The following is a 21780-nucleotide window of genomic DNA, read 5'->3' as shown; positions in this document are numbered from 1 at the left end:
GAACTTCTGCAAGGCTGGAAATAATTCATGCAACCAATCTTCTTTAACAAACTAATCATCTCTCCCCTTCAGGAGGTACAAGATATGGAACACTGGTGATGATTATGAAAAATAACAGTACTTATAGGAATCCACTGGGCTCCACACTATCTTCAGTATAGCTTAGGAAACTTTAGCTGTGTTTAATGATCTTTCCACTAATACTCTCATTGAGACAGCCTGGGCCTATCACATCATTTTAGAACAGAAGTTCTCAAACATTTCGTCCTCAGAACTCCTTTACATTCTGATCAAAGTTATTAAGTACCCCCAAAGAGCTACTGTTTAGATGTGTTATGAGTATTGACATTTGCTATATTAGAAATTATAACTTAAATTTTTAAATATGTATTTGCTAATCTTATTAAGAAAAAAACCCATTATATGTTAACATTTTTATAAAGCACACTATATTTTCTTTGTGAGAAGAGTGGTATTGTTTTACATACCACTTTAATGCTAACCTCTTTAATACCTGAATTTGCTAGCCTCTTTAATGCCTCTTTAATGCCTGAATTCCTAGCAGATAGCCCATTCTCATATCTGCTCGTGTATTCAGTCTGTTCCAATATTACATGTCATGTAGCACTGGAAAGCCCCAATGCACATTCATGAGACAATGAGAGTGAGAACGGAGGTAACAAGTTGGTATTACTATTAAGACAGTTTGTCCTCACAGATTCCTGACAATGTCTCAGGAGCTACCAGAGTTCCCTCAACATATTTTGAGAACTGCTGATTTGGGATCAGACTGACTCCCATAAAAGTGAAATTAAGTTTAATTTACTTTCTAGTGAAAAAAAGCCTAAGAATTAGAAGAGTAAAAGTCCCTATATATGTATATATGCGCCAAACAGAAGTAGAAAACAGTATCTATTTCAAGAGGCTTAAATTTTATCTTGCCTAGGATAATGAGGTATATACTCTTCATTACTCTTCAAAATATCTGTTGCTGCTCTTACCTGCTACTCCTCAATGGATCTCCCAACACAAACTCTCCCTCTGGGAAGATTATACTCTTCCCACCCTACTGTGCTCATGTCTGGTCATCTGACTCACTTTGGCCAGTGAAATGTGAGTAGAAACAACATGCGCTATTTCTGTGCAGAAGCCTTATGGACTATTACATGATTCCTCCATCCCGCATCTTCTCTCCCATGAGACTTACAATGTTCCAGCAAAGGGCTGCTTCTTCAGCCTACATCCTGAAATGAAGGCAACATACAGCAGAGTAGCAGTCAATCCATGAAGTATATGTAACAAAAATTTTACCTATGTAAAATTATTACTGCAGCACAACTTAGCCTATGGTGACTGAACACAGAAAAACTTACACACTAAAGAAAGTATCATAATAATTATTCCTACATATTAAAGAATAAAAAGCAAAAGTGATCTGTCAGCATCCTCAATTATTTTAGCAAACATTTTATGGAATGTATCAAGCATTATGGAGCCAGACCCTACACTAAACATCAAATATTCAGGGATAAGATATGATCTTAGTATGAAAGGAGATGATGGAAAGCATGGCTTTGATACTAAACCTAAATTGGAAGCCTCGTTCTGCGACCCACAACTATATGACCTCAGGTAAATTTTCTCTGAGTCTTATTACTCTCATCTGTAAGAGGAAAATAATAGTACCTAATAAAGATGATTTTGAAAACTAAAAAATATGATTATATAAAGTATATAGCAGACAGCCTAGCATACTGTGTGTTTTCAGTAAAAACTACTTTCCTTTCTTGTCTCTCCATCCCCCACTTCTGACTTCCAGATGAGGATCTAGGGATTCTAAACTTAGCTCTATCTACAAGGGTTTTTCATTTACTTTTATAAATTTCAGTCCTTCCAAAAATAAAAAACTGTATGTGTACAACGTACATATAGTCATTTAGTCTGTCACTCAACTAATAGTTATTAAATACTATACTCATTTTACAAATTAGATACCTCGAGCAGTAAGAGGTTTCATAGGTTCCCTGAGGTCACATGCCAGAACATATTTATTTACCTAATTTTTAATGGCTTATAATATTCAATGGCATCAATAAGTTACAATTGACTTACCCATTCCCTTTTTGGTGGACATTTTCAAGCTGTTTTATGTATTTACCATCACAAAAAAAGAAACGTCTTATACATACATAACTGTATTTGTAGGATAAATTCTAAGAATTGGATTGCCAGGTCAAAGAGTACAGAAATTTAAATTCTGATAGACACTGCAAAATTGCTTCTCGGAAAGTATCGGTTTATGCTGTCCTAGGGGTAGGAACACGCCCTTTTCCCAGACCTTCATCTACGCTGTCCCCTTAACCAGCAGCAGCTTGTGCCTCCGGATCAATGTTTGCCAAACCATGTTCCCAAGAATACCCTCACTGGGCACTGTTTAGGAAAGGCCCCTGCCTGGAGAGCATCCCTCTTTCTTGTCTCTGGTAGGTTAATGCTTTCCTTCTCTGCTTTCACAGATAATACATTTGGGGAGTCTGGCTGGAAGTGAGCATTGTTCTGCTCCAAACTACTCAAGAATAATTCATCTCTCTGAAAGGTAACTTGTATATTGATCCAGAAACATTGCAGGAGTGTAGCTTTTTCATTGATTATTTGATAATGGGTCATTTCATTTCTATCTACTTCTGACTTCTCTAACTTGGATAAAAAACCAGGTGACCCTGAGCACATAATTCATCTCAGTGGAAAGCATTTTGCCTGCTAATTCACATTAGCTCAAAAAGTGACCCTGCAAACCTCCAAGTCACTTAGAACAATACATTCCAAAGATGCCTCTTCCAACCTGCCTTATTCTTGCTTAATATTTGGGCAAGAAACTAAAGGAGTTTGAAGTAAATTGCCTCTCGTATTTTCTTGGAACAAGGCTGAAGCAGATCTAAAAGATCTTTCAATGGAGTGAGCCCACATTGACAAGAGCACTTGTAATCGCTTCCATTGTGTGTTCTTAGCCAATTTACAACTACAGTCATTGAATTAATAATGTTCAGCTGGGACTCACAGAGGCCTAATACTCAGGGCTCCATTGGGGGTTGCTGGCCAATAAATATTTATTGATGATAATTGGGTGACAGAGAGAGATGGGCTCAGCCAGAAATTCAATCTTCCTGCAAAAGCCAAGATTCCTCCTCAGGCCACACAGATGTAGTACCCAGAGAAATGGAGGTGAAAAGAACTTTGAAGATATGTGAAAAATAAGAAACTGAGTTTTATTATTGCTTTGTTTAGTGAAAAGTGAAGGTAAACTCCTTAAACATCATCTTTTTTAACCAAATTGCCAACAAAATGAAGAGGATCTGGAATTTAACATTTTGCTTTCCTGGATTCTGAATTTTCCTTTCTATTTCAAAAAAACATTTGAATGGCAGTAGGCATTCAAACTGTATAGAGACTAAAAGGAGGCCCAGGGCAAGGAATAAGAGAAGTAAAAAGCAGAGAAAAAAAAATGGCAGAAGAGGGGAAAGAAAACACTGAAAAAATTATAAGCGATCCTTTCAACTCATGACCTATCTCATTAGCACTGAAAAATGTTTAATCATTATTTCTCCCAAAGATGATTCAGCCTGCTGCCTGTATCTGACAAATAGGAAAATACAGAGATAATTTAGCTATCAATGTTAATCATCTTATTGGAAGATGATCAGTTTAGTCAAGATATGGCAGGTTATGCTGCAGTAACAAAGAATTCCAAAATCTTAAAGACCAAAAACCATGAAGGTTTATCTCATGCTCAAACCATCTGCTCATCTCAGGCTGCCAGGGCACTCTGCTCATCAGAGCAACCCAAGGATGCATGTGGACAAAAGAGCCAACTGCCCTTTCAGAAGGAGAATCTTGCATAAGGAATTAAACATTCTGGCCTGGAAGAAAAGAGCACTGATGATTATCATAGAGGCAATGCTTAAGACAGGTCTAGCTCTGAATCCCTTCCTGCTTCTCATTAACCAAGTGAACTTGAACACATCACTTAAACTCGTGGAGGCTCAGATTCCTTATCTGAAAAGTGAGAATAATACAACTTATCATGAGGTTGCTCTGAAGAGTAAATGAAATAATAAACATAGAGAATTAGCACACACTTGGAGCTCAGTAAATGATAGGCTTTTGTTGTTTACGACATTAAAAGTCATCCAAAGAGCCTGGTGGGTTCACACAGATGTGTGCTTCTGCTCATCTGCACATTATATAAAAAATTCTTTAAAACATAAATTAAAACACTATATATATATACACACACACACACATATCAAGGCTCTCACTGCCACCTACTGTGGTTCCTAACAGTTCAGATTCATACATAGGGAAAGGTGACCGGAAGGTGACTGAAGAATTGAGCCAAAGTTGTTCTACAGTAAAGGGTTAACATCCAACTTTGTGTCTCCTGACTTCCAATACAATCTTATTATCTTACTTATATCCCCTACCTTTCGTGCATGGGGGCCTGAGAAGGGAACAATATATTGCACCCCAGGATAACACCTTTGGCAACAAACTTTTAGACAAGGATCAGGTAAATCAAAAGATTATTTTCACCATTCATATACCATGACTATGCTTCACAACTATATTTCACATAACTAAACGAAATTAAAGAAATAAAAAATGATTACAAATAAAATAATCATAATAATAATGACTAACATTTACTACTAAGAATTTACCCTGTGCCAGGTCCTATTCTATAAACTTTTAGAGGATTATCTCATTTAATCTTCCCTCTAACACTATGAGATAGGTAAGTAAACATTACCCCATTTTGCAAGGAACCGAGGCACCATGAGGTGAAGTATTCTGCCTAAGGTATCCTAAATAGTAAGTGGGAGATTCAGGAATCAAGCCTAGGCAATCTTTTTCTGAAGCCCATGTTTTTAGCTTCTTCACTATGGCTCTAATCAAAACAGAATCATCAGTTTTGAAATCCTACTTACAAAAAGAAGGAAGGAAGGAAGGGAGGGAGGGAGAGAGGGAGGGAGGGATCCTATTTACCAGAAAAAGGGAATGGTGGCTGATAGAATTTCTCCATAAGTTCAAAGGCTGTGGTAAGAACTGTAGGTTCATTCAGAGATATTGTGTTACTCTTGTCCATGATAATACTTAGCATCTAAAACCAGACAATTAACCAACAGATAAGCTCCTGAACATACAAAGAAAGAGCAGAAGAAAAGGGGCAGATCAGAGCAAAGGGAAGGTGATCAACTGATAATTACTAAATGAGCAAATGGCAATTCATCATCACCAACTGAAGAAAACTCAAATTCATGCTCTTCCTGTGCTAGTTAACAACATCCCCCTCATAAATGAAATATGAAATTTATCATTTCAAATCTGTCAGCCCCTTAACACAAAATATGTGTGCCTAAATACTGAACCTCCATTGCACCACTGCCTTTTTATAAGCCAAGGAAGAGAGTATGGAACAAAGTGTTTTAGGGAAGTGTCATAAGATAGAGGCAGAAGAGGGAACTCATGATCATCTCCAGGGAGAGGAGACGCCATGGATGGAGCAGGCAAGCTCCATCAGGCCTGAAAGGTACTAATTCCATGCTATGGGACCAATAAATTGGAGAGAGAAATTAGTACCTATTTTCTTAATGCTCACCTAAAGAAAATTTTTAAATTCCATATCTATGAATTTTCAGGGAGGACCAAGTGGTACTAGCCCCAAGATGTCATGCTCTGTCAAATAAAACAAATCTCTCTCCAGATGAAGACAACATTAAATGTAATTCTCTGTGTGTTTTAAAATGCATAACGATTAGTAATCACTCAGTCATGAACTAATAGAATTTACTAGGTTTACTTTCTTGATTTCTCAGAAATATTTGGAAATTAATGGGATATGATTTATCAGACTAAGCCCATAAGCTATTTCCAAGCCTTTTTTCTTTCACGTGACAAAGTGGGCTGCAACTAAGAATTTCTGTGATCACTGTGGTAGTGCTCTGGATATTTCTGTGATATTGCTAAGTAGAAGTTGCAAGGATAATACCAGTTGGCCAGAGTAGGTTAGTATCACACATAAGGCCTTGTCAGTCAACAACCCTCAGATGACACACTTGCACCCGCTGTTCACACCTCCTCAACTGTGCCTGTTGAGAAAGGCAAGTTGGTGAATGGCCCATGGTATGCTCTAGCAATGGGGATCAGAAACATAGGGGCACTGGAAATTTATGGGCGAGGTAGAATTAATTCAAACTCATATACCCTAAAACAATTATGTAACAGCCACCAAAGTTATCAATTTGTTATTCCTAACTTTCAAGTCAAATGGAACAGACCAGCTTCACTGCACCAAAAGTCAACCCAAAAGGAAGCCCTTTGGTTTTCTGACTGTCCAGGAGCCTTGATTCATGGAAGAACGAGGGAAGAAATCCTCCTGCTTAAATGCTGAACTTACACCTCTCAAGACTACAAGTGATCTTCCTAACACCTTTGGGGTTTTCTGGGCTAAGTCATGGTGGCCACTGCGGAAATGGGAACTCTGCACCATCACCATACACATAACTATCTGCCTGTTTTAGGACTTGCTACTTCCCTCTAGGCAGAAACTAACTCTGAACTCTCAAATGGCCTCGTATGGGAGCCATGGTACCTGTATCATCAATATCCAAAACTGCATTTGTTGGGATCCCTGGGTGGCGCAGCGGTTTGGCGCCTGCCTTTGGCCCAGGGCGCGATCCTGGTAGACCTGGGATCGAATCCCACGTCGGGCTCCCGGTGCATGGAGCCTGCTTCTCCCTCTGCCTGTGTCTCTGCACCTCTCTCTCTCTCTGTGTGACTATCATAAATAAATAAAAATTAAAAAAAAAAAAACTGCCTTTGTCAAACTGATAATACACGTAATCTTTACCGGTATCATCATCTTGCCAACAAATACGAAATATATCAGCTCATACATCCGGCGGGCATAGTAGTTTTTCACTGTCCCAGGAAGTGCCAGGGCTTCCGGAAGGCTCATAGAGTGTTGCCAAGACAGGAAGGGGAAAGAGAAGGTCAAGAGGGTGGAGCATTTAACCCACCTCCACAACCAAGGCCTTTGGTTTATCTGTGTCATACACTGGGACTATAGTTTCCCACTTTCCAGAAAAAGTCTGCTTCTTTAAAAAGTGTGGAAACTTTTTAAAGTGTGGAAACTGCTATTCTAGGAGATGCCCGGATTACCAGAAAAATCAGTTTCTAGTGCGCCCCATCCAAGAGAAGCAGCTATGGAGGTTTCACGTTTGCCGCCTCCCCGGAAGTACAGTCCACGTTGGTAACGGTGCCTCCTCCGTGCCCCTCCCTCCCCCTCCTCCTTAAAACCTGGCTCCCCTCCCTCAGGAGCTCTTGGAAAACCTTCCCTGCAGCCTCCACGCCGCACCTCTGACCCGAGCCCAGAGTGAGGGGAAGCCGGGTGCCCCGGCCAGCTCCGTAGGCCGCTCCGCCATTACTCAGGTCCGCAAGGAGGAGGTGCGACCCGCCCGAGGGCAAAGGTGACCAGAAGTCGCGCTGCTCAGAAGCCCCAGAGCCAGGCCATCCGCCCCTGGCTTTTCTGCTCTTCTGCCCAGGGTGCAGCGCCCCCGCGCCCCGCTGGTGGAGGAGGGCGGCGCTATCCCCAAGACCCCAGTCCAGTACCTGCTGTCTGAGGCCGGGGCCCAGAACGCGGAAGGCCTGCGTGGTCGTCGCCCTGGTCGAAGCCCTGGCACACAGCCCCTTCAGCTGGTGAACGCGGCTGACCTCAGCGCCCCCGTGGCCGCTGCCGAGCTGGCATCTGGCCGACGTGCTGAGGCGGGCCCGCGCACGTGACGTCCGGCAGCCAATGGGCGAGCGCGTGTTTGAGCAGGTGCCCCGTCAGCGCCAGCCTCGCCTAGTGCGCAGACTCAGTAGAGGACCTGCGGGACCCTGGCGGGAGCCTGCGCAACGCGGCTGTTTCCCCCCCGGGGAACCGACGAGAAGGACCTGGGCCAGCTGGTGCTCATCCCGGACAACTCGCCGGCCTCCCACGTCTTCCGTCCACACAGCGCCCGACCCGTGGCCTACTGGTTTGTCAACATGAGTGGCACGGAGCCCCCCCTCTCCGAGCAGCCCAGCCGCGTGGATGACGGGTACTCGGGGCTCATGCAACCTCAGCCGGGCGGTCAAGACCTGCCCCAGACCAAGGGCGCCACCCCTCACATGCGGACTTACCCTTAAGAAAACCCAGCGCCACTGCCTCCTCAGCGTCATGGAGAAGTGCTTCTCCCCACCAGCCTGGCCAGCGGGCTGCACAGAGGGTCCTTAACCCCTAGGTCCTCTTGTCAGTGCCCTGGATCCTCCTCCTTCTTAGGGGACTGGTGTGGCCCTGCATGCACTCCCCTTTCTCTGTCTGTATCTATCCTTGCTGCTGTGTTTTTCTGCTACTAAATCGAGCACCTTGGCCCTTTCTGGTTCTGTTTGGGGGTGGTGGTGGTGGAGGGCAGGGTCCCTGCTGCCCCATGCCTTGGAACTGAAGCCTGGGAACAGTTGACAGCGGTGCCTTGTATAGAGCTCTCTTCCTCGCTCTGTTTTCCCAGGTCCCGAAATGCATCAGCCCTTGCCTCCAGGCTGCGGCAATCTAGGCTGGTCCAGGAGGAAGCAGTCTCCCGACCTCCTTCCTCCCTGGGGTTGGATACAGCCCCCACATACCAGTGCCAAGAGGGATGTCAAGTAGAGATTTCATTGCCCCTCCCCCCCCAGAACTGGGGGGTGGGGGGGGGAAGTTTGGCCTAAGTCAGATGACCTTCCCCTTTAAGTGTCTTCTCTGTCACTGAGAGCCCCATGGTGTGATGAGAACTAAAGAGAGTGCCAGGACCTTCCCCTGACCCCTAAGAAAGAGAAGCAGCTATGTGTATAGCAGTGTTCTGGGTTTTCAGAGTAAGGTATTTTCCTTTCTCAACAGTGAACATTGGTTACCCCTCAGCACTCCAGGATGAACCAGCAACCCTGAGTGCCTCAACAGCCTAATGGGGCCCCCACTTGATTAACCTCAAAATAAAAATAAAAAGAGCCGTTAGAAGGAGAAAAGATGGGCAGCCCGGATGGCTCAGCGGTTTAGCGCCGCCTTCAGCTCAGGGTGTGATCCTGGAGTCCCGGGATCGAGTCCCACATCGGGGTCCCTGCATGGAGCCTGCTTCTTCCTTTGCCTGTGTCTCTCATGAATAAATAAATAAAATCTTTAAAAAAAAAAAAAAGGAGAAAAGATATGAACAAAACGAGTAGTAAAACAGAATGATGCCACTATGGAAATCCTATCTTGTCACCTATGTTTCCTAGAAATATACCCAGCCATTTTTATAGAAATGGTTCAACCCAGCCATTAAAAGCTTCATACATACTGAAGGAAGTTGAGAGACCAGAGAACCTGAGTAGAGGCTCTGTCTGCATTCAGAAGGCTTGTGATAGCCTTTCAGCTGACAGTCCTGCTGAGTCTACAGAGAAAGGGAAACTGAACCCCAGGCTGATTTGTCGTTAGTCAATTCTGGACGCATCTCCAGACAAAACAGCAGTCAGACACTCTGGCACCAAAAGAAGTCATCAAGAAAATGCTGAACCCTAGCAAAAAGTCTTTGACTCCAAATGCATCAGACTGTTTTCATTCTGGTTGTCCCTGCAACAAACACATCCACTGACAAGCTCCTTTCAGAGCAGGCCTCAGTAACTGCTGCTTCTGAGGCCAGAGCCCCCAAGACACCCAAATGGAACTTCTTTGAAAAGCCCAGGGAGGATCACTTTAAATGACTTCTCCTCCAAGCTCTGACTCCAGGAGAAGCTCCAGTCTCAGTTTAAGGGGCATAGACCTCACAGTGTACCTCTCTGCGTCAGGGCTGAGGATTTTGAAGTGGAAAAAGACAAAGATGTGGACCATGCACTACTGGTTGCTTTCTCAGTCCCTCGAAGACCTTCCTCCATCTTCTCTGTGATCTGACCCAGCCTAAAGAATTCTGAAGTCATGAACTAATCCTTCTTCTTCTCAAGGGAGCTGCTTTCATACTGACATTACCAAGGCAGCCTCTCATCATTAGCTTGGAATGGAGGTTCAGCAGCTTTGCTATGGGGTGGCTTTGCTCTGGCATTTTCATTATGATATCTACAGAAGAATTTGGGGATATTTTATAAACCCTAAAGACTTAAATTGGATTTCTAGAGAAATTCAAATTAGCCATGAAATCTTAAGTTATGTCATTGTTGTATGAGAGCCAATAGAAAGGGATTTGAAATATGTGTCTCTAGTGACCACATGGTTTCTCACAGTTTGACTTCTGTACAGCCAGGGCCAACAGATGAACAAGTGACGTGCTAAAAGAGGTGGCATTATTAGAGGACACCAGGACTTCTGTCAGCATTTTCTTAGTCCCTGTAGGGAAGAAGTTCCATTTCTTATTTCTTTGTTTGCCAACAAGATGCTCAGTTGTCTAGAATTCATCTGTGAAGAGTCCCACAGGAATCTGGAAGTCACATCAGAGCAAAGGAATTCATTCCAAGTGATTAGAATGGAAAGTTATAATAGTAACTTGCTAATATCATTAATTCACAACAGAGATTTGCCAGCTTTGGGGGCTGAGCCATCATTTTGTTTATTAGGAAGGAATGATATAAGACTCAGAGGAATTCGGATCATCTAAGTACAATACATTTAAAGGCTGAAAGCATACATGCCAGTGCATAGACCAAAGAGAGAAGATGCAGCCTTATCAAGGCAGGTCCGGGTTAAACAGCAAGGAAATGAAAGATGGTCAGAAATGTCATAGTCCTCTGATTCTGAATTCCTAACTTGCCATGGAAACACTGGAGATCAGTCTCCCTGATCAGAGTCCACCTCTCCCATGTAGTTGCTGGGTTCTGCTTCCCATACTTTCTGGTCCATGGATAGAGCCCCTTCTCTTTTTCTTTTTTTTTTTTTAAGATTTTATTTATTTATTTATTTATGATAGACACACACAGAGACAGAGAGAGAGAGAGAGAGAGAGAGAGGCAGAGACACAGGCAGAGGACTCAATCCCAGGTCTTCAGGATTAAACCTCCAGCCGAAGGCGGCGCTAAACAGCTAAGCCACCAGGGCTGCCCTAGAGTCCCTTCTCTAAAACTAAATGGCATAGGACAGTGGCCTAGATGAAAAATTTAGAAGGAACTTCACTTTGAACTCCAAAGCCCATGTTAGATTCCTTGTAGTCAAAAATTAAAGGCTAATTATTTTAGTTGGGAAGTTCAATGCCAGGGCAGTAAAGTGAGGGGAAAGAAGGGTGAGTTAGGGAAGGATGGAAAGTAAATACAAGGTCATGTCTCATGCTGTCCAATATGTCCTGACAATTCTTTTTTTTTTTTTTTCGTCCTGACAATTCTTAAAGAGAGACAACCATTGTCCAATAAGTATACCTGCTTGGCCACACACAACATCTCCATTCAGGCTATAAAGAGGGGGGGAAATGTACCATAGGGCTCTCCATCAAAGGGAAGAATGGAGAGGGAATTTACCCATCTCTAGTCTCACTGGCCAAAATGTGGCCCATTTAATTTCCCTGAATTTCTGAGTGTCATTGAATGGCCCCGACCTCTAAGAAAACTAGGACCCCCAACACACATCTGTGGCGTGATGCTCATTCACATCCAGAGGTGTTGGAAGGAGACAGACTCTGGGCATCAGAACCACACCAGAGCCTTGCCAGAGTCAATCCCCATCACAACAGCTGAGATGAAGTAAGGAGCTGCATCTAGGAGGTGGGTGGAGGCCAAGAAAATAAGAAGGGACTCTGAGATGTGTCAGATAAAATGACATGATTTGTAGTTAAAGGAAATCATTACTCTTTGCTCCTAATTTTCAACATAACTGTCAATTCTGAACCCATCAATTGGCAAAATCTGGAGGATGTGTGAAGGCCAACAGAAAGGAATCTGAAATATGTACCTCCAGTGACCACAATGTTTCTCACAAGGAGACTCCTCTACAGTGTAATGTGAGGCAAGGAGCTCCCTACCCCTCTGCCTCTCTAAGTGACCTTGAGGAATGGAAGACATCTAATCCTTTGTTGCACCTGCTCTCTGAGACAGGCTTTCCACTTTCCATCCACAAACCTAATGTTGACCAAATTAAATCAGTTTTGGCCTATTGGACTATTGTGGGACTCCTCTCTAGTTCTTGGTTTGATGACACATATCAAGAAGCCAGAAAGAAAGAAGTATGCATGCCCTTTTACATATATTGAAGCAGGCAACATAGCATTAGGCCAAGGGTTTTAGGTTGGGCTCTAGAGTCAGCCTAATGTAAGTAGGACCACCAGTTCCCAGTTATGTAGTCTCTCTCTCTCTCTCTCTCTCTCTTCTTTTGTATAAAAATGGGTGTAAAATTAGAACCTCTTCAGGAGCACCTGGGTGGCTCAGTAAAGTATCTGTCTCTTGATTTCAGCTCAGGTCATGATCTCCAGGTCCTGGAATCAAGCCCCACGTTAGACACTGTGCTCAACATGGAGTCTGCTTGTTCTTCCTTTGCCCTTCTGCCAGTATGTGCGCAAGCACACTATCTCAAATAGATAAATAAAATCTTTTTGTTAAAGATTGTATTCATTTGAGAGAGAGAGCGGGGAGGGGGAGGCAGAGGGAGAGAAAGAAGCAGACATCCCCCCCACCCCCCAAGTAGGGAGCCCAACACAGGGCTCCATCCCAGGACCCAGAGATCATGACCTGAGCCCAGGGTAGATGCTTAACCATCTGAGCCACCCAGGTACCCTATAAATAAAATCTTTTTTGTTTTAGATTTTTATTTATTTATTCATGAGAGACAGAGAGAGAGAGGCAGAGACACAGGCAGAGGGAGAAGCAGGCTCCATGCAGGGAGCCTGACGTGGGACTTGATCCAGGGTCTCCAGGACCGCGCCCTGGCCTGAAGGCGGCGTAAACCGCTGAGCCACCTGGGCTGCCCCATAAATAAAATCCCTCTCTTCATAGAGCTGTAGTGAGGACGAAATGAGACATTCTCTGGCAACTGTCTAAACAGCACCTAGAAGTCAAGAAATATTAGCTATTATTAATAATTAAAAATTCTCTTGCCCATTATTATACTCATTTTTTGTCCTAGCTGCCAAGAAGTTGAAAGGTGAATTGTGACTGCATTTGACCTCATCATTTACAAACTTGTTTATTCATCCTGATTTCCTGCTTTATTGTATTTGCTTTGTCATATGAACGTCCTTTATAATAAGCTGCATCTTTTATCGCCATCATCCAGCTTCATCCCATGACCATTTATTCCAGATAAAGAAACTGGCAGCTGGCTTGTGTCCTGCACCCAGAACCCTTTCTAGGATAGGTGGCTGGCTGAGTACTGACCTTTCGATATTTTGTGTCTGGAAATGGCTGTACCCATTAGAAACGACGAATACCCACCATTTGCTTCAATGTGGATGGAACTGGAGGGTTTTATGCTTTGTGAAGAAAGTCAATTGGAGAAGGACAAACATTAGATGGTCTCATTCATACGGGGAATATGAAAAATAGCGAAAAGGAATTATAGGGGAAAGGAGAGAAAATGAGCGGGAAAAATCAGAGAGGGTGACAAAACTTGAAAGACTCCTAACTCTGGGAAACGAACAAGGGGTAGTGGAAGGGGAGGTGGGCCGGGTGACTGGGTGACGGGCAGTGAGGGGGGCACTTGATGGGATGAGCATTGGGTAATATGCTATATGTTGGCAAATCAAACTCCAATTTAAAAAATATACAAAAAAAAAAAAAAAGAAAGAAACAAATGGCTGTTCCCTCCATTAAAAGGTGAGCGTGGGGAGACAGGGTCCAGCTGTCATCATCTGTAATGCCAGGGGCAGCACAGTGCTGAGGCAGAGGAACTTAAGAGTAAGTAAGTCCTTAAAAATAGACAAATCCCTCCTCAGACAGCTTCGACCCCCAAAGGCCAACTCCCCACCCCATGACCATTCTTGAGCCGTTTAGTACTGGTCAACACTCTTCAGAGGATGTAGGAGGCATCCTATTTCCTCCTCCCCAAGGGTGCTTTCTGTTTCCTACAAGGGTGAGTCTCTTGGGTAATGACAGGGAGCTCATTACTCCAAATGTAAAACTCCAAGCCTCAGAATACAAACAGAATTGCAGTTTCCATGGGGCTACTAAAGCTGAAGATTTCTACATAACTTACCTGGGTCCCCAAAAGTCTCACTCACCTGTGTGATTCCTTCACAACTACCAGAAAGTCCCCAACAGCTCAGAGCTAGTGGCTTTTCTGAGATGCAGCCTCCCAACACAGCCTTTCATACAACAGAGAGAGATTGTACAAGGTGCAGAAGAGAGGAGGATGGGAGCCAGCAGCCATGCTGATGCCCACCCTACATCCCCTGCACTCCATGCTGCCACTTCCCCCACGCCCAGGGGCTGCATGCTTTCCCTTATCCTACAGTGCACCATGCTCCAGCATCTTCTCTGCCCAGTGCTCTCATCTGACCACCCCCACCAGCCGGGAAAGTCGTTTGCGCTGCTGAAAGAAAAACTGCAGTAAATGTTCCTGCTGCTGGGGATGGGAGGGGACATCCTGCTTCTTCAGGACCCCAGATGGTCTTCTATTGTGAGCACCTTTGGGTCTCTGTATCTCCAGGACCTTTACAGTCATATCCATCATCTCAGGCCACATGGGCACAGAATGAGAATAGGGAATGAGCCCTGGAGATGTGGAAGAATCCACTGCAAAACACTCAGAGCCCTCCTGGTTCAGGAACCCCACGTGGGCCAGGAGAACTGGGCTAAAATAAAGGGTCTGGCCTCACAGTCCTGAGAAACTTTTTAATCCAGAACAAAGCAGGAAAAGAAAACTCAGGTGCAGTCCACTTTTAATAATACCCAAACAACACCTGCTCATTTGTTAAGGTCCCAGCTAAACCCAACAAAATAAGTAGAGCCATTCAAATTTCATAGCCTTGACTCAGACTGTCAGGGTATAACATTAATTTTATATCAATCATTTTCGGGATCTGAGCCCCCATTTTGCTGAAGGCAGCAAACTTAATCTTGTCAAATTTAAATCAGTGTTAACACACACCATATCTTCATCAGTCTGGACCTTTTTCAGCCCCTCCTTCTCCTTTCAGGGAGGCATAGGACCTTTGTGTACTCTCATTGCACTAAGATGGGATGCCAGGACCCCACCATGCTGCCTCAGGGCCCCCTGGCTATCCCCCTGTAACCTGCGACTTCTCCAACTCTGTGGTATTCAATCAAGGACAGGGAACACAGGTCACCCATGCTCTGGGGTCACCTAGACTTATCTGGGGTTGCTATCAACATCTTTCCTCTCACTGAAATACTCCTAACATCAAATTCAATTCATCTATTAACTCAGAAAACAAAACCAAAGCAATTTATCCAAGGCCAATAAAAAGTTTGCATTTGTCAAAAAAGACTGTCCTTATTTATTGTTTCCAGTCCTATTGTGTATGAAATCAATCTTATGCTCCTTTGGGTTTTTTGACTTTTGGAACTCAAATAACAATAACAGTAATAATAACAATAAAAATGATAATTTTTAAATAGCATTGATGTTTCTCCTCTTGGCAAGGAACTATAGGTTTCACTGCCCACGGTATAGCCCAAGGAACTAAGAGATCCATATGACCAATTTATAGAGCCTCCCTTGTTCTAGGCATCTGCCTTAGGTATTGAGCCTGAAAAAACAAAGAAAGGAAATGCTAGGTTATTTAAATAAGTTACCTTTTGGAACCCAGAGGAAGTAAAAATGTCTTACCCCAAACCAGTGCTATGCAAGCACTTGTCCAACAAAAACAGAAATGGCCTCTTCCATCAAAGGCTGCGGATCTCTCACAATTGTCTCAAAGGGAAACACCAGTTAATAACCCAAGTTGCCCTTCAAATTGCCATTTCTTGGGCAACCCTGGTGACACAGCGGTTTAGCGCCGCCTGCAGCCAGGTGTGATCCTGGAGACCCGGGATCGAGTCCCACGTCGGGCTTCCTGTATGGAGCCTGCTTCTCCCTCTGCCTGTGTCTCTGCCCCTCTCTCCCTCTGTCTCTATGAATAAATAAAATCTTAAAAAAAAAAAAAAAAAACACAAATTGCCATTTCTTGATGATTTTCCCTCTTCTTTGTGAGATCCTTGTAACCAAAATATAAAGCAAAGAAAATTGAAAGAGAATATCAGAAAAGGAGCAAGTAAAGATCACAGGAATATTTACCAGCCTATAAAATTGGGAGAGTTTTAAAAAAAATAGAGATTAGTTTTCTGAGACACAAATGCATAAGTAATAAATGATTTTTTAAAAATTATTGATTTTAGAGGAACAGAGAGCATGAGCAGGAAGAGGGACAGAGGCAGAGAGAGAGAGAATCTCAAGGTGACTCTGGGCTAAGCATTGAGCCCAATGTGGGTGGGGTTCAATCTCATGATGCTAAGATCACAATCTAAGCTGAAACCAAGAGTTGGATGCCCAACCAACTAAGCCATCCAGACGCCCCCAATAATGAATGTCATTTTATTTCATTTTATTTCTAATTTAATTTTAACTTTTCCTCTATTATATAAATTATGATTTCTAACATTGATATAGTACTATTATTGACCATACTCAAACTTCCTCAATTGTCCTAATGCTGTCCTTTAGTATCTGATTTTTCCCCAATATCTAGGGTCCAATCAAGGATCACACATTGCATTTATTTTTTTTTTAAGATTTATTTATTTGAGAGAGAGACAGGATGCATGCATGTGGTGAGGAGCAGAGGGAGAGAGAGAGAATCTCAAGCCAACTCCAGGCTAAGTGTGGAGCCTGCGTGGGGCTCGATCTCATGACCCTGAAATCACGACTTGAGCCAAAAGCTAGAGTCAGACGCTTAACCGACAGTGTCACCCAAGCACCTCCATACATTGCAGTTATTTCAAATGTCTTGTTAATTTCCTTTTCTCTGGTATATTTCCCTGATTTGGATGTTTGTTTCTTCTTGATTAGATTCAGGCTCAACACTTTTGGCAAGAATCCCATGGGGGTGGTATTGTATCTTCATGTGTCACACCAGAGGCCATGAGGTTGATTTGTCCATTATTTATGATGTTTGATCACTTAGTTAAGGTGGTGTCTGCAAGATTTTTCCATCATAAAGGTGCCTTTTTCCTTTTATAATTAGTGAGTGATATATGCTTTGAGACTGTGAGAATATCCTTCATGCAATGGCTCTATTATCTATTAGTAATTCTTACCTGAATTAATTATTATGGTCGTGGTTGAAAAATGATGGTTTTGTAATTCTGTCATTCCTCTGGATTTATTAATTGGCATTCTCCTACAAAGAAAGGCTTTTCCTTCACCCCTCTCCCTTTCATTTAGTATAAATGTAGACTGATAGATTCTTTTGTTAATGCAATGTGTTACTATCCATTACTGTCATCATTAATTTTGATACTCAGGTTATCCCAAATTTGGTTAGGGGAACCCCTTTAAACAAATTTTGTGTCCTGTTGACATATCCACTTCAGTTGTTCTTTGAACATGTAAGAGTGGTATTTAAAATGAAAGATGGGATGAGCACTGAGTGTTATACTATATGTTGGCAAATTGAATTTAAATTTTATTTTATTTTTTAAAGATTTTTTTATTTATTTACGACAGACACACACAGAGAGAGAGGCAGAGACACAGACAGAGGGAGAAGCAGGCTCCATGCAGGGAGCCTGATGTGGGACTCGATCCCTGGTCTCCAGGATCATGGCCCCGGGCGGAAAGCAGCGCTAAACCACTGGGCCACTGGGGCTGCCCTGAATTTAAATTTTAAAAAAATGTAAAAAAGGGGCAGCCCCTGTGACGCAGCGGTTTAGTGCCGCCTGCAGCCTGGGGTGTGATCTTGGAAGCCCAGGATCGAGTCCCATGTCAGGCTCCCTGAATGGAGCCTGCTTCTCCCTCTGCCTATGTCTCTGCCTCTCTCTCTCTCTCTCTCTCTGTGTGTGTGTGTGTGTGTGTGTCTCTATGAATAAATAAATAAAAATCTTTTTAAAAAAATGTAAAAAAGAAAGTGAAAAATCAAATGAAAGAAAAAGATTGAGAGAAATGTGGAAGAAGGAAGAAGAACCATAAAGGATTGGACAAGAGGATACTTATAGTTTCAACTAAAGCAGAGATCTTCTCTTCAGCCAGAGCTTCCCATTGTCCTCTACAGGGGTCCAGATATGTTCAGGGGCCATGGGAATGGGTCTAACAACAGTCTATGTGCGTGAGACATAGTCTTGTGGGAAGAACTCAAGATTTGCCCTCTAATAGATTCAAAAACTGTATTATGGCAGGAGTGTGTGAGAGAGGCTGCCATGACCACACCGCTGGCCATCAGCCTACAAAGACATGACCACCAATGCCAGCCCCTTGCACCCATATTGGCCTCGGCAGCTGAGGCTGGACAACTTTGTGCCTAACGACTGCCCCACTTGGCATCTCCTGGCTGGCCTCTTCTCTGTCTCTGGGGTCTTGGTTGTGACCACATGGCTGTTGTCAGGTCGTGCTGCGGTCATCCTCCTGGGGACTTGGCAGCGACTGTCCCTGTGCTGGTTTGCAGTGTGTGGGTTCATTCACATGGTGATTGAGGGCTGGTTCAGCCTTTATCACAAAGACCTTCTTGGAGACCAAGCTTTCTTGTCCCAACTCTGGAAAGAGTATGCCAAGGGCGACAGCCGATACATCCTGAGTGACAACTTTACGATAAGCACGGAGACCATCACAGCTTGCCTTTGGAGACCACTCAGCCTGTGGGTGGTGATCGCCTTTCTCCTCCAGCAGCCCCTGCGCTTCGTCTTACAACTCATGGTCTCTGTGGGTCAGATCTATGGGGATGTGCTCTATTTCCTAACAGAGCACCGGGACGGATTCCAGCATGGGGAGCTGGGCCACCCGCTCTACTTCTGGTTTTACTGTGTCTTCATGAACAGCTTGTGGCTGGTGCTGCCTGGAATCCTCGTGCTAGATTCTGTAAAGCAGCTTGCTCATGCCCAGAGCGTGCTGGATGCCAAAGGCACAAAAGCCAAGAGCAAGTAGAACTAATCAGTAGTAGGCTGGGCTTGAACATTGGCTGATGAAGAACCCTCCACCAGGAAGAAGAATCCAGTCCTTACTCCCACAGGTTGGAGGAACAAAACAAATTGATCTGTCAAACTCAAGCTGATGGGTAAGGACCAGAAGGACCAAAGGCAGGGGCAAGAAAGGAGTTGTGTGGAGCTACTGCCAGGAGCCACTGGGACAAAGGTGCAGAAGAACCTGGGAGGGCCATGATGGTGGCAGTTTTTAAAATCAGGAAATAAAAGATCTTGACCCTAAAAAAACAAAAAACAAAACTGTATTATGCCTGGCAAATAACCTGTTTTCAGAGCAGCACAGAAAGGTAGGAATCATCCTAAGGGAAAGAGTTCAGCACAACTGACTGGTTCTTAGTTGTTAAAGGAGATAGAGGTTTTCATGATAAAAGTGTGGAGGCTAGTATATGAATCCACCTCCAGCCAGTCCTGAATGTGAGAGAGAGGCAACCTGATATGGAAGCTTTAATGGTACTGCTTTGGGAGTCTTCCAACAGGTGGTAACGTAAAAGTAAGAGAGACACTCTTCTCTTTAGCAACAGAGCCCCACGCAGCTTTGGTTCCAGGGAAGCCACAGAAGAATCTACTATGGCTGAGGGATCATCTGATGAAACATAACAGACTCTGCAGGTGGAGACTTCTTCATGAGTACCTGGGGACTGACTCCCAGAAATATTTCAAAGTAGGAGACTAAGTGGACTATTTGGATAATTCTGCATAAAAGCAGAGACAAGAACCAGATTAATATGGGTTACAAAATAATGGCTTGGAGAGTAAGCATGGAAATTATAATTATCTCTAAAACAAAGGCTCAGTGGGATTCTTCTGTGTCTCATGGTCAAATACCTAGTAAGGGATATTCACTAGGCTTGAACTCTTGGTCCAGCATTCTTTCCACCTAGCAGAAGGGAGCTGAAGAATTCTAGAAGAATGGCAAGAGAAGATAACAGAGAGAAAAATACAGATGACAATAATGTAAAAATAACCATCAAATGGTCCATATACAATAGTCAAAGAGGCCAGCTCAGGAGAACACCATTAAAGGGATGGGAAGGGTCAAGAACGTGCCTTACTGAACTGAAATGAAGTGGAGAGAAAGAAGGATATGCTGAACCTCAACAAAAACAAAAATGATCACAAAGGAGACAGAAGGCAAGAAGCCAGAGGACAAAGAGAAAGAGTAAATTCTTCACCTTTAATATCATCCATTCATTTTGGGGGAAAATACCCACTATTCAAAAGCATTCATAAGAGTCTAGCAGGCGTTTGTGGAAACACCTCAACAAATACACATGATCAAACCTTGATGAGAATGGCTACAAACCTTTGCTTTTCTATTTTAAACTCCTGAGCATCATTTACAAGAAAAATATATTTTCCTTCCAAGACCAAGTTTGCTTATAAACATTGTCTGTTGCCTCCCTCTAGTGATGGCATATGTGATGTACACTCAGAATCCATCGACAGAGTTGGAAAATTAAATGACCAATGACAGCAATAATAATGCTTCTTTTTACTTGGACAGCATTGCATGGTTCTCAAAACGCTTTCACACATGTAATCTCTGTATCCTGACCACAGTCCTGTGAAGTAGGCAGGGTGTTTTCTACCACCAAATTGCCTCACACCAACATTGCTTCGAAGCCTAGTCATCAAACTGGGAAAAGAGAACAAGCTAGGGGTTTAGAGTCAAACCTTCATGGGAAGCCTGGTGCTGCCAGTGGTTTCCAGCCGGTAACTTCTATGCTGGTTTCCAGCCGGTGGTTTCCAGCCGGTGACTTCTATGGTTTGTGGTTTCCAGCCGGTGACTTCTATGCTGTGCCTCCATTGCTGGATGTGTGAAATGGGATTGAGACTGCATATATCACGGAGATGCAGCAGAGACTCAGTGATTCGTATGTGTCCTGGCTTGTGCATGGTGCTTGGGGTGAGCTAAGGCCTGTACAAATTTTACGGTTGTTGTGAACAGCATCTTTGAGGAGTGGTTTCCACTGCCTTAGAAACCCATTTATGGTTTCTGGACCTGCTCAGAGGCATTACCTCCTTGAAACTTAAAAACATGTTGCCACTAAGTACTTAAATATACTTTCTTTTGTTCAACTATCCTCATCTTGCAGTTATTTCTCCTTTTTTGGCCTGGCTTATGTCCTGTTACATACTTCACTTCTGAAGAAGAACCCTGGCATCACAGGGGTCCCCCTTCTTCCATCCCACTCCTTTGGTCTCAAGCCTAGAGCCACTGCAAACCCACAGGACACCCTATCCTGCTATTCCCTCAGCTCCTATGAGAGCTGCTCTGTCCACCCCTCAGGCACACAGGTTCCTGAGCACAACCAGAAGGGCATGTTCAGGCCAGGCTTTGATCAGAATGGATTTCTTCCACAGAGGCTTTATACCCTGGTGGATAAAGAGGAACCAGTGATCATGAGGAGGAGCAGAAAAATCCATAGGGAGCTCTTTAAGACTCTAAATCAGGGGTGCGGGTGGCACAGTTGGTGACTATGACCAACAGTAGATGACTGACTCTTGGTTTCGGCTCTGGTCATGATTTCAGGGTCAAGAGATCATACCCCAAGTTGGGCTCTGTGTTCAGTGGGAGTCTGCTTCAGATTCTCTCTCCCTCTGCTCCTGCCCACTTACTCTCTCTCAAATAAATAAAATCCTGAGGGGAAAAAAAGA

General features: G+C 43.6%; 1 long non-coding RNA gene and 1 pseudogene across 1 annotated transcript; both read left to right on the top strand.

Moving 5' to 3' along the window:
• Positions 1-7863: 7863 nt before the first annotated feature.
• On the top strand, positions 7864-9277 carry LOC144320633 (uncharacterized). Its single transcript, XR_013386240.1, has 2 exons — positions 7864-8135; positions 8948-9277. It is a non-coding gene; the product is annotated as an uncharacterized LOC144320633 (long non-coding RNA).
• Positions 9278-17978: 8701 nt separating this feature from the next.
• Positions 17979-21164, top strand: LOC144320632 (3-beta-hydroxysteroid-Delta(8),Delta(7)-isomerase pseudogene; annotated as a pseudogene).
• Positions 21165-21780: the final 616 nt, after the last annotated feature.

The sequence above is a fragment of the Canis aureus genome, chromosome 9 (genome assembly GCF_053574225.1).
Source record: "Canis aureus isolate CA01 chromosome 9, VMU_Caureus_v.1.0, whole genome shotgun sequence".
NCBI lineage: Eukaryota > Metazoa > Chordata > Mammalia > Carnivora > Canidae > Canis > Canis aureus.
This window is presented reverse-complemented; position numbering and strand designations above follow the sequence as displayed.